Below are 12491 nucleotides of genomic sequence, written 5' to 3' on the forward strand. Positions count from 1 at the left end.
TCGCTATTGCCACGGTTTAAAAGCGTTGCCATATCTCATTATCACCACACTTTAAAAGAGTAGATGTATCTCTCGTTATTGCCAGGCTTTATACCATGCTTTAAAAGTGTGGCCGTATCTTTTGCTATTACCATGCTTTAAAAGTGTGGCCGTATCTTTTGTTATTTCCACGCTTTAAAAGTGTGGCTATATCTTTTACATACCAAAAAAGTATGGCAAAAATATACAAATATTTTTAAATTTTTTATTGATACTCTTAAAAAATAGAAATAGAGAAAAAACAACATTACTTTTACTTTTTAATTATAGATAACAATTTATTTCTATGAAAAGAAAAATGTATGGAATGACATGAAAATTACATAATTATAATTATTACCATTTTTATATAATTATATATAGGTAATCTTTATATAATTATGTACCATTTTTATTTTTAAAAATTCTTTTTTACTTTACACAGAATCGATGTTTCAGTTATTATTATAGAGTAAAATCCAAAAAGATAAAATTAATTATCTAACTACAATTTAATAAATAATTGACAATTCTAATAAAAAAAAAGTTAAAAATACATTCACTTATTTTTTTTAATTGTTTTAAATATTACTCACCATGATTAATTTGAGAGTTATCAAAGAGATAGCGAATTGTCACCAAAAAAAAAAAAGAGATAGCGAATTGTTACATAGACTCATGAAAGTCACAAATTAGTGTGGGTAGATATGTAAAGATTCCTAACTCTAAGTACGTTTATATATAATCTTTAGAAGTAAATTTTTATCTATATTTTTAAAAAATAATAATATTGTTTATTTTCTATTTTTATTTTTTAAGAATATAAATAAAAATTCAAATATTTGTTTAAAAGTGTGTAAAATAAAAAAAATCAATATTTTCATGTATTATATAACATTTGGATGAAAACTAATACAATCACGGGACACAACATGACACAGGATACGCAGACGCACAAATTTCAAATTCTTATAAGACACAGGAAATGACATATACATAAAATATAAATTTTTTTTAGATAAATTGTAATGATATTTTGATATTTTATTAATATTTAAATATAAATTAATTTTTAACCATTTTTAATATTATTTTTTAATTATATACAATATTTAAAATAGTTTTTTTTAATAAATAATAATATATATAATATTTCAAAATCCATTTGAAAAATATATGTTAAGAATAAGGTTGGAGAAATTTTTTATCTTTTACTAAGACATGGTTCGTTGGACACAAAAAACACAAATGTCGGACGAGTGTAGATGAATGTCGTATCTAAAATGTGTTTGATATATAGACATAGTAACTGGCGAAATGATTCATAGATTGTATATAATATTTTAAAATATACATTAATATCAAATGATAATTTTGTGCACGTTATAAAATATGTTATTATATAATAGTTAATTTTGTTAAAATGATATCACATATAATATTTGAATAAAATCCATGTTTACAAATATTTAGATAAAAAAATTGTATTATACAATAATATAATTTTAACAAAATTAACTATTACAATGTATTTAATTTTTTTAACGAATAATCTAATTATTTTCAAGTAATATAAAATAACTTAATTAATTTATAATTTGTAAATAAAATAATATTGCATAATAATTAGTTTTAATAAATAAAAATATTTTTATATTTATTTATATACTTAATATTTATTTATTTTAAATTAAAAGATTTTATTTGTCATTTTTTAAATATTATATATTAAAATTATATATATATATATGGTGAATGCTACCCAACCCCTCTAAAATAACATGTAAGTTATCCTTCATTATGTGTCACATTGTAATTGGTCCTTATCTTAACCATAGTTGGGGCGCCAACGTTATTGTCATCTACTGCCCTCCCACACAACCTCTCTTCCCAGTATAGTCAGCGCCTCTTTTTGCCATGGATCACTTCTTACCCACATAATTAATGGTTAATTTGGTTATTAATTTTTTTTATTAAAAAAATATATCTTTATTTAATTAGGTGATGGAACATATATTTATATGTAAAATATAATATAATAAAATAAATCAATTCAAAGTATTTAAATGTATAATTAAAATCATGAACATACAAATATAATAATAAAATTTGTACTCCAAACAAATAAACATATTTTTTTATCATACATATATTATTTAAAAAATAAATATATTATTAAAATTAATAACAGAAATTTAAAATGATAAAATTCAACTTTTTTACCGTATTTTTATAGTATTTTTATTTTTTTAATTTTTAATTTATTAGTATTTTATTATTTAATTACTAATTAAACAAATTATTTTTACGAAAATTTATTTTTTGTATTATATTAGAGAAGAGACCAATATAATAGTTTAAAAAATAAATTGTATAACTATTTAAGAGATAAATATGAAATACATACCTAAGTAATGTTTAGTTTGGTTATTAATTTTTTTTATTAAAACAAATCTTTATTTAATTACAGGATAGAACATATATTCATATGTAAAATATAATATAATAACTCTATTTAGAGTACTTAAAAGTATAATTAAAATCAGAAAAAAACATATTTTTTATCGTACATAAATTATTTTTAAAAAAAATAAATTGTTAAAATTAATAACACAAGTTTAAAATGATAAAATCTAACTTTCTTACAAGTATTTTTTATAGTATTTTTATTCTTTTAATTTTTAATTTATTCGTACTTTATTATTTAATTATATTTTACATATAAATATATATTCCATCATGTAATTAAATAAAGATATATTTTTTTAATAAAAAAATTTAATAACCAAATTAACCATTAATTATGTGGGTAATAAGTGATCCATGGCAAAAAAAAAAAAAAAAAAAAAAGGCGCTGCTATACTGGGAAGAGAGGTTGTGTGGGAGGGCAGTAGATGGACGTTGGCGCCTCAACTACAACTATAGTTAAGATAAGGACCAATTACAATGTGACACATAATGAAGGGTAACTTACATGTTATTTTAGAGGGGGTTGGTAGCATTCACCTATATATATATATATATATCAATATATTTTTTCTATTTTTAGTTACATTTATATGGCAAAAACGATGATGGAATGTGATGAAATTTTAATTTTTTTTTACATTTTGTACACGATCCAATAAAGTAGTAAATAAAGATTACTGCTGCATCTAGAAGAGAAAAACGTCAATTTTATTGGTATAATGTCCAAAAACTAAGTTGAATTAGCAATATGACTAACAAGTAAGTGTTACCATACATGATAACTTGTGGAATAAACTCATAACATTATTAAAAAATTTAAAATAAAATATTGTTTTTAATTATATTTTGTTGTATTTTTTAATATTAAAAATAATTTATTGTATATAAATTAATCTTAATAAATAAAAAATATTTATGTATGTATGTATGTATAAGCTTTATGTTTTAATATTTATTTATTTAAAAATAAAAGACTACATTTATTTTTGTAAAAATGTTATATATTAAAATATATTTATCTATATATACTAATTTATTCTATATGTATTGTACGAGATGTCTCTGGTACGGTTTGAAGGGTGGATCGGGAACCCGCGGGCGAAGCTGGAATCGGATTGCTTGACTGGAACAATGGGGGGTGGTACCTGCAAAGACACTCCGACGCTCAAGTCAGAATGGATCTGAGAGGTAGAAAGTGTGTGGAATGGATGAATACCTGGAGGGACCTGGGTCCTCTATTTATAGGTGATGGCGAATATCTTATCTTATCTTATTTGGCTAAGATAAGGGAGATGTTTGAATTCGAAAGTTGGTTAGGAGCTTGGAAGGGCCGGTTCTGGGCCTTCGGGTCGAAATGGGTCGTACCGGGTAACCGGGTATGCGGGATCCGTGGGTCGGATCCGTAACAGTTGCCCCCGCAGCGGGAGAGCGAACGTGATCGGTCTGTCGCTGGGAGACGTTTGTTATGGGCTCGAATTTTTTCTCGGGTGCCCGTCTGATTACTTTGAGATGAGGTCGGTGCCTTGGTTTTCGTATTGTGGAAGATTCGTCTGACCGTTTAGGTCTGACGTGACTCTTCCGTGTCAGTCGCGTCTGTTGCGTTCTTCGAGGCGTTATCTGCTTTCGAGGGGGGTATTTATTGCGAGCTGCACTTTTTTCGAAAACCGTTTTGGTTTTCCTCCTTCAGTTCCCTCGTTCTGCTTTTACTTCTCTATTGCTTCTTTTTCCAACCAGAGCATTTCCCATTCTTCGTTTTCGCTTTCCGTGGTTTTGGTTGGTCTTCTTTTGCGGCGTCTTTCCTTTGGGTTGTCTTCCTTCGATTTATCAGGTTAGCATTTCTCTTGTTTCTTTTTGCTTCTTCTGCTTTGTTTTCTGCAGTATTTTGTTTTTGTTTTTGCTAAGTGTAGCTGTTTTAGAGTAGTTTTGTGGTGTTTGTATGGTGGTTAGATAGTTCTGTTGGGTTCCTAGAAAAGGGTTGGGGCGAGTGCCACCGTATAATTGGTGGTGTGCGGTGGCAGTATTTTTTGGTTTTTTACCTGCTGTCGTTTTCTGCCGTGAGGTTTGGCTGACGGTGGTGCTCGTCGATATTTTAGGTATGGCTCGCCGACGGACGGAGGGTGTGAGGGCTCCGGTGGCCCCGGCGGGGGGTGTCCCTGACCTTTTTTCTTGGGTCACCAGTGATGTTTGGGGGACACCGTCGCGGATGACGGAGGCGGACCTCCAACGGCTCCGTGATGAAGGGGCTGTTTGTGGGGGTGGCGATGCCAAACGCCACTACGAGCTTGCCCTCCCTGGGGTTGACGAGAGGGTTTGCTATACCAATCTCGATTCCCCGACAGTGCCGGATTGGATGTGGGTGTATGAGGCGATGTTCACCCGGCTTGGTGTTCGGCTTCCCTTTTCTCCTTTTGTTCAGCAGTTGTTGAATCGGTGCTCTGTGGCGCCGTCCCAGCTACATCCGAACAGCTGGGCGGCAATACGGTCTTTTGAACTCGTTTGTGATTATTTAGAGTTACCTGCCTCAGTAAACGTTTTTCTTTTCCTTTTCTTGTGTACTCTTCTGACTAAGGAGGGGAAGCATAAAAAGGGGTATGTATCTTTCCGAGCTCAGCCCCATCGTCGGATTTTCGATTTGTATGAAGACTCCTTCCACGGTTTTAAGAGTGGTTATTTTAAGGTTCGTCCCGCGGGGGGACATCATCCCTTTTGGTTGACGTTGGAGGGTGATCGTCGGTTCCCCACTTACTGGAATTTTAAGGCGGGTCCGTCGGTTTTTACTCGGGTTTCGAAAGAGTTCCTGTCCTCGGAGGATCGGGATATTGTTCTCGTTCTGTGGCAGTTGTTTGGAGAGCGTCCTCTTAATCCCCGGGACGTGATGGGTGATCCGGTTGCTTGCCGGTCATATGTTGGTGTGTGTCTGTTTTTTCTTTGGTTTTTATGTTTTGTTTCCCGTTTTTGTAACTTGGGATTTTTTGTATTGTTTGCAGTTGAGATGGCTGGTGGCTTGACATCCTTGGCTCGTTTGAAGGCGGCGATGGCCCTGGAGGAGGGGTCGTCGTCTCCGGCTACTCCTGTTTCTAACCCTGCCGTGGATTCTCAGCCAGTTTCTCAGGAGGTGGTTTCCTCGGGTGCGCGGGCCGAGGCTCAAGTTTCTCCGGGGCCTACGAACTCTCCTGAAGTCGTTGTGGTGACGGCTGCTGAGGCTTCTCGGAAGAGAAGAAGGCCTGAGGACCCGAGCAGCGAGACCTTTGAGGATGAAGGTTTGGTGCCCAGTGTGATGGACCGACGTTTCGATGCTCCGGGGTTTATTGATCAACACTTGATGCCTGGGACGGAGCCATTTTTTGATGGCTGCGATGTTTCATTCCAGGCTAAGTCGGTGTATCGTGCTCTTCTCCGATCTGCCGTTGTTGTTCGAAAAGCCGAGCCTGTGATGGCGCAAGTTGGCTTGTTGGACAAGAAGCTCCGTCATTCTCAGGCTGAGGTGGCTAAGCTGAAGGAGGAGCTTGAGGCTGCCGGGGTTGCTAGGGAGAAGGCGATGAAGTCATCTGAGGAAGCCGGGGCGGAGATTCTCCGGCTTTCCGAGGTTGAGACTTCGCTTCTTTCTCAACTGGCAGAGGAGCGGCAACGGGCTTCTGATGCGGGTTCTCAGGCGGCTGTGCTTCTCAGTGAATCAGAGACTTTGAAGGCCGAGGTCGCTGCCTTGAGGAGGGAGAAGGCGGAGTTATTGGCTGATGCAAAGGGTGCGATTGCGGCTACCGAGGAGACGATGAGGGCTCAGGCTTTAGTGCTGGCTCCCGGTGCGGATGTGTCCGTGATGGGGGCCTTCAAGACTATTCGTGATGGCCAGATCGTTGACCTCGAGTAGCTTTCTATCTTTATCTTTTTTGGATTTTTCTTCAGACTGTGTTTTTGGATACTTTTGGATGGCCAAGGGCCGTGTATTTTGGGATTTTGGAACACCGAACTTTCGTTTTATTAGTGTTTATCAGCCGTTCGGGCCTTTTTGTATGTTCCGTTGTTATATTATTTTTGGGCCGTCCGGGCTTTCTTTATATTCCGTTTTTAGGCTATTTTGTTCCCTCGGAACGTCGTTTGGTCGGGTTTTTTCATGGATATCCGCGTGTTTTGGGCCTGGGGGGTGATCAGTCCCCCAATTGTGGTCGTGTTTCCGTTCCGTTTTTGGGACATTTAGGAAAATATAAATAGCTGTTTTAATGGAATTTTTATTGATGGTTGGGCCTCGTTAAAACCCTCCGTTGGTGGCGGGAAAGAGTACCCGAGTTTAAAACTTAGATGAAATAAAAACTTAGAATTTGTAAACTGGTAGGAGAGGTACAAAAACAGAAATGAGGGCAAGGGTGCGACCTTGTGGGTTGGTCTAGGCGTAGTATCGTCGCAAGTTGGCGGCGTTCCATGTTCTCGGGACTTCGTCGCCGCTGAGCCGTTCGAGTTTGTACGCTCCTTTTCCGATTACGGCCTTGATTCTGTATGGTCCTTCCCAGTTGGGGGTGAGCTTCCCTTCTCCTGGGGTCGGGGGACCGATGTCGTTTCGTCGTAAGACGAGGTCGTTGGCCGCGAATTCTCACCGGATGACTCCGTGATTGTATCTCAGGCTGATTCTTTGCTTTAGGGCTAGCTCTCTGAGATGGGTTATGCTTCTTGTTTCGTCAATGAGGTCTCGTTCTGCTTCTTCGTCGTTACCTCCGACCATTTTTCTGGGGCTTGGGTCTCCGATCTCTACCGGGATGACCGCCTCAACACCGTATGTTAGTCAGAAAGGTGTTTCTCCCGTTGTTGTTTGAGGTGTGGTTCGGTATGACCATAGGACCGACCCGAGTTCGTCGGCCCATAGTCCTTTGGCTTCGTCGAGCCGCTTTTTAAGTCCTTTGACGATTATTTTGTTCGTGGATTCCACCTGTCCATTTGTCTGAGGGTGTTCTACCGAGCTGAAACGGTGAGATACATGTAGCCCCTCTAAAAATTCTCTGAATTTTTTGTCGGTAAATTGGGTTCCGTTGTCCGAGATAACGATCTCGGGGATCCCGAATCGGGTGATGATCTGACGCCAGAGGAATTTTCGGCATTGGGTTGCCGTTATGCAGGACAGGGGTTCGGGTTCGATCCATTTAGTGTAGTAGTCTATGGCGACGATGAGGTATCTAAGCTGGCCGGGTGCCGTTGGGAAGGGTCCGACGAGGTCGATGCCCCAAGTGCCGAACGGCCGTTCTGCCGATATGGTGCTGAGCTGGTGCGGTGCGGCTTGGTGAATATTGGCGTGCCTTTGGCATTTGTCGCAGTTTTTAACTATTTGTATGGAATCCCGGATAACCGTGGGCCAGAAGTAGCCTGCTCTGATGATTTTTTGGGCTAATGTTTTGCCCCCGACGTGGTGACCGCAGCAGCCTTCGTGGATTTCACGGAGTATGTACTCCGTGTTTTCGGGTTCGATGCACTTGAGCAGGGGTTGCGAGAATCCGCGTTTGTATAGCTGTCCTGCGACAATGGTATAGTTGGTGGCTTCCCTTTTTATTCGTTTTTCCTCTTTGGGGTCTGGTGGCAGTGTTCCATCGAGGAGGTATTGCAGGATAGGGTAGGTCCAAGATCCCCGGTTTGAGATTGTCAGATGAGCGTTGGTTGTTGTTGACACGGAGGGTGTCTTGACGACTTCCTGGATCAGCGACTTGTTACTGTGTCCGGGTTTGGTACTGGCTAGCTTGGAGAGTAGGTATGCCCTGGCATTTCGTTCCCTAGGAATGTGCTGTATGGTAATGTACTCGAATCCTTCCTTTAGTTTGTTTACCTTGGCGAGGTATTGTTGTAGGAGGGGATCTCGTGTCTGGTAGTCTCCGTTAATTTGGGAACTGACTACCTGAGAATCGGTATTTACTTCTAGGACCTTTGCTCCGACTTCCCTGGCTAAGGATAGGCTTGCCAAGAGGGCCTCGTACTCTGCCTGGTTGTTTGAGACTGGGAATTCGTATCGCACTGATTGTTCGATCACGACTCCGTTTTGGCTTTCGAGAATGACCCCGGTGCCTCCGGAGGTGGTATTCGAGGAGCTGTCAACGTGTAGTTTCCACGATTCGGGGGTGGAGTCTCCTGGTGTCATTTTGGCGATAAAGTCGGCCATGGCCTGTGCTTTGATCGCGTATCGAGGTTTGAACTTGATATCGAACTGGGATAGTTTGATGGACCATGCTAGCATTCTTCCTGCTAAGTCGGGTTTTTGTAGTACCTGTTTGACCGCTTGGTCGGTTCGGACCGTCATGGAATGAGCTTGGAAGTATTGTCGTAGGCGTCGGGAGGCTATAAGGAGTGCGTAAGCTAGCTTTTCTATGCGTGAGTAGCGAGCTTCCGCATCTTGTAAGACTTTGCTTATGAAGTATATGGGTTTTTGATCTTTTTTCTCGTTTTCTCGGATTAGTGCTGCTGCAAGTGCCTCCTCCGTTATGGAGAGGTATATGTAAAGTATTTCCCCTGTCTGAGGTTTGGCGAGGATTGGTGGTTCCGCTAGAACTTTTTTGAAATGTTGGAAAGCTTCTTCACATTCCGTTTCCCACTTGAAAGGTGTTCCTTTTTTCATTAGTTTGAAGAAAGGGATTGCCTTTTGAGCCGATGCCCCGAGAAAACGTGATAACGCCGTTAATCTGCCGGTGAGCTTTTGGATTTCTTTGAGGTTTTTTGGGTTTGTCATTTCAAGGATGGCACGGCATTTCTCTGGGTTTGCTTCGACTCCGCGCTGTGTAATCATGAAGCCGAGAAACTTTCCTGCTTCCATTCCGAAGGCACATTTTGCCGGGTTGAGTCGCATTTGGTGCTTTCGTAGGGTGTTCATTATGACCTCGAGGTCGTTGGTTAGTTGTTCGCCGGATTCGGTCTTGGCGAGCATGTCGTCTATGTAGACTTCTAATTTGTTACCGGATAAGTCTCGGAATATCTTGTTAACCAGTCTTTGATAGGTTGCTCCAGCATTTTTTAGACCGAAGGGCATTACTGTGTAGCAGTACGTCCCGTCCGGGGTGATGAACGCTGTTTTCTCTTCGTCTGGTCGGTGCATCGGAATCTGGTTGTATCCAGAATATGCGTCCATGAAGCTGAGGTATCGGTGACCGGATGCAGCGTCTACCAATCCGTCGATGTTTGGTAGGGGGAAGGCGTCCTTCGGACAAGCTTTGTTGAGGTCCGTGTAGTCGACGCACATTCGCCATTTCCCATTAGATTTTTTCACTAGTACGACGTTGGCTAGCCAGGTCGTGTAGGGGAGTTCTCGGATAAAGTTGGCCTCGAGTAGGGCTTTAACTTGTTTTTTGACTTCGGTGGCTCGGTCCGGTGACATTTTTCTTCTCCTTTGTGCTACTGGTTTAGCTTTGGGGTCCACGGCTAGACGGTGAGACATTAGGTCGGGGTTTATTCCCGGCATGTCGGCCGGTGTGAATGCAAACAGGTCTCTATTTTGTTTCAGGAGTTGAGAGAGCTCCTCTTTGAGGTCATATGGGAGGTTCCTATTAATGAAGGTGTATTCATCCTTGGTTGGCCCTATTTGTAGTTTTTCCATATCCCCTTCTGGCTCTGGCCTGGGTTGGCCGTCTTGTCGGGCATCCAGATCGGCTAGGAATACTCTGGCCGCATCTCGTGATTTCTTCCTTAGGGCTAGGCTGGTGTTATCGCATTCGGCTGCGACTTCTCGGTCCCCGTGGATGGTGCCGACGGAGCCGTCGTCGGTTCTGAATTTCATAAGGAGGTATTTGGTGAAGATAACTGCGGAGAAGTCGTTGATTGTTTTCCTTCCGAGGATCACGTTATAGGCTGTGGAGTCTTTTAGGACTACGAATTCAGATAGGATTGTCTTCTTCTGGCTGCTCGTTCCTATGGTGATGGGAAGTGTGATTGAGTCATCTGGTTTGAGGAAGTTGTCTCCGAGTCCCGTGACGCCGTGGCGGTGTGTTTGGAGGTTGTCGTTGCGGAGTCCGAGTTTATCGAAGGCTCCTCGAAAAAGGATGTTTGAGTCTGCCCCGGTGTCTACCAGTATCCTTCGTAAGAGTCCTGTTCCGATTCTAGCTGAGATGACGAAAGGGGCATCCTCGGCTGAGGTGCCGTGTTGGCAGTCCTCTGGTAAGAACGTTATCGTATTGTCGGCCGCGGAGATTGGGACTTGGTTCCTTACAGCCATTACCTTGAGGTCTTTCTTCATTGTTAGTTTTGACTTGCTTGATACGTCCTTGCCTGTGATGACGTTTACTATGATGGTTGGATCTTCCTCTGGGCTTTCCCTGGGGGGTTGCTTTTGGGTTCTCGGGTTACGTCCTTCCCTCTCCGACGACCTGTCTCTCTCCGCGCGTCTCGGTTCTCTGATGATTTTGGCAAATTCTGGGAGTTTGCCGTCTCGTATGGCTTGTTCAAGGGCGTCTTTAAGGTCGAAACAATCTTGTGTCCTGTGACTGTAACCTCGGTGGTATTCGCAGTAAAGGGTTTTGTTGCCTCCTGTCCTTTCTTTGAGTTGCCGGGCTTTCGGAATGATGCCTCGATCTGCTATTTGGTGGTATACCTCAGTAATTGGTGCTGTCAAGGGCGTGTAATTAGAGAATTTGCCTATTCTCGGTGGTCGGCTAGTCGGCCTGGGGTGGTCCCGTTGATTCTCTTTGAGTGTTGGATTTTGGTGAGAAGCCGAATTGCCGCGCTGGGCGTTGCCGTGCTGCCGCTTGTTGGCGGTGACGACCTGGCTGACTTCTTCGTCGTTGATGTAATCTTTGGCGACGTTCTGGATCTCATGCATGGTCCATACCGGTCTGGTGGTGAGGTGTTTGCGAAAATCTTCGTTCATTAGCCCATTGGTCAGGCAAAGGCTTGCGACGGAATCCGTGAGTCCGTCGACCGTTAGGCATTCGTCGTTGAAGCGGTCGAGGTATTTTCTTGTGGATTCTTCTTGTTTTTGCGTGACCCCTAGTAAGCTGATGGGGTGTTTGGCTTTGGTGATCCTAGTAGTGAACTGGGCCATGAACTTTCGTGTAATATCGTGGAAGCTGGCTATGGATCCGTTCGGGAGGGCGTTGAACCATTTGATCGCTGGCCCGGCGAGGGTTACCGGGAAGGCTCTGCATCGGACCGCGTCGGCTGCTCCTTCTAGGTTCATTCTGGCCTCAAAAGCCGTTAGATGTTCTTGGGGATCCTTAGTTCCATCGTACTTTATATCGGTAGGTTTGTCGAAGCCTTTGGGGAGTTTTGCCCTTAGGATTCTTTCTGTGAAGGGTGTAGCTCCCATTATTATATGGTCGTTTCTCGTGCGTTTGGTGTTTCGGTCCCTCCGATCTTCGTCTGAGTAATGTTGATAACTCAGATCTCGAGAAGCGCTGCGGTTATGTTTCTTGTTGTATCGCCGTTCTGGCGATTTCTCGTGTCTGTGATCGCGTGATGAGCTGCGACCGTCTCTTCTGTCGTGTCGTCGGGTTGGCGACCTACCGCGGCGAGATCTTGATCTGGAGGTTGCATGGCTTCCGTGCTCGTTGTTGTATTTTCCTTTATTGGTTATCTTGCCTTCGAGTTCCTGAACTCGGAGGCAGAGATCCTGGATGATCTGCGCTGCTTTGTCGCTGGCTTTCTCAGGATGTCGTCGGTCCGTGACGTCGTGATCGTTCGCGTTTTGGATAGTGCTTGCTATTCTCGCTTGGTTTGTGACCTCACGGTGCTCGGGGGTTGGGTTAATTGGTTGAGAGTCATCCTGGCTTGAGGGGGTTTCCTCTAGGACGTCCCCCATTGGGCCCAGCTGGCGCAGATTTCCCACAGACGGCGCCAATGTACGAGATGTCTCTGGTACGGTTTGAAGGGTGGATCGGGAACCCGCGGGCGAAGCTGGAATCGGATTGCTTGACTGGAACAATGGGGGTGGTACCTGCAAAGACACTCCGACGCTCAAGTCAGAATGGATCTGAGAGGTAGAAAGTGTGTGGAATGGATGAATACCTGGAGGGACCTGGGTCCTCTATTTATAGGTGATGGCGAATATC

This window comes from Arachis hypogaea, chromosome 14 (genome assembly GCF_003086295.3).
Source record: "Arachis hypogaea cultivar Tifrunner chromosome 14, arahy.Tifrunner.gnm2.J5K5, whole genome shotgun sequence".
Taxonomy (NCBI): domain Eukaryota; kingdom Viridiplantae; phylum Streptophyta; class Magnoliopsida; order Fabales; family Fabaceae; genus Arachis; species Arachis hypogaea.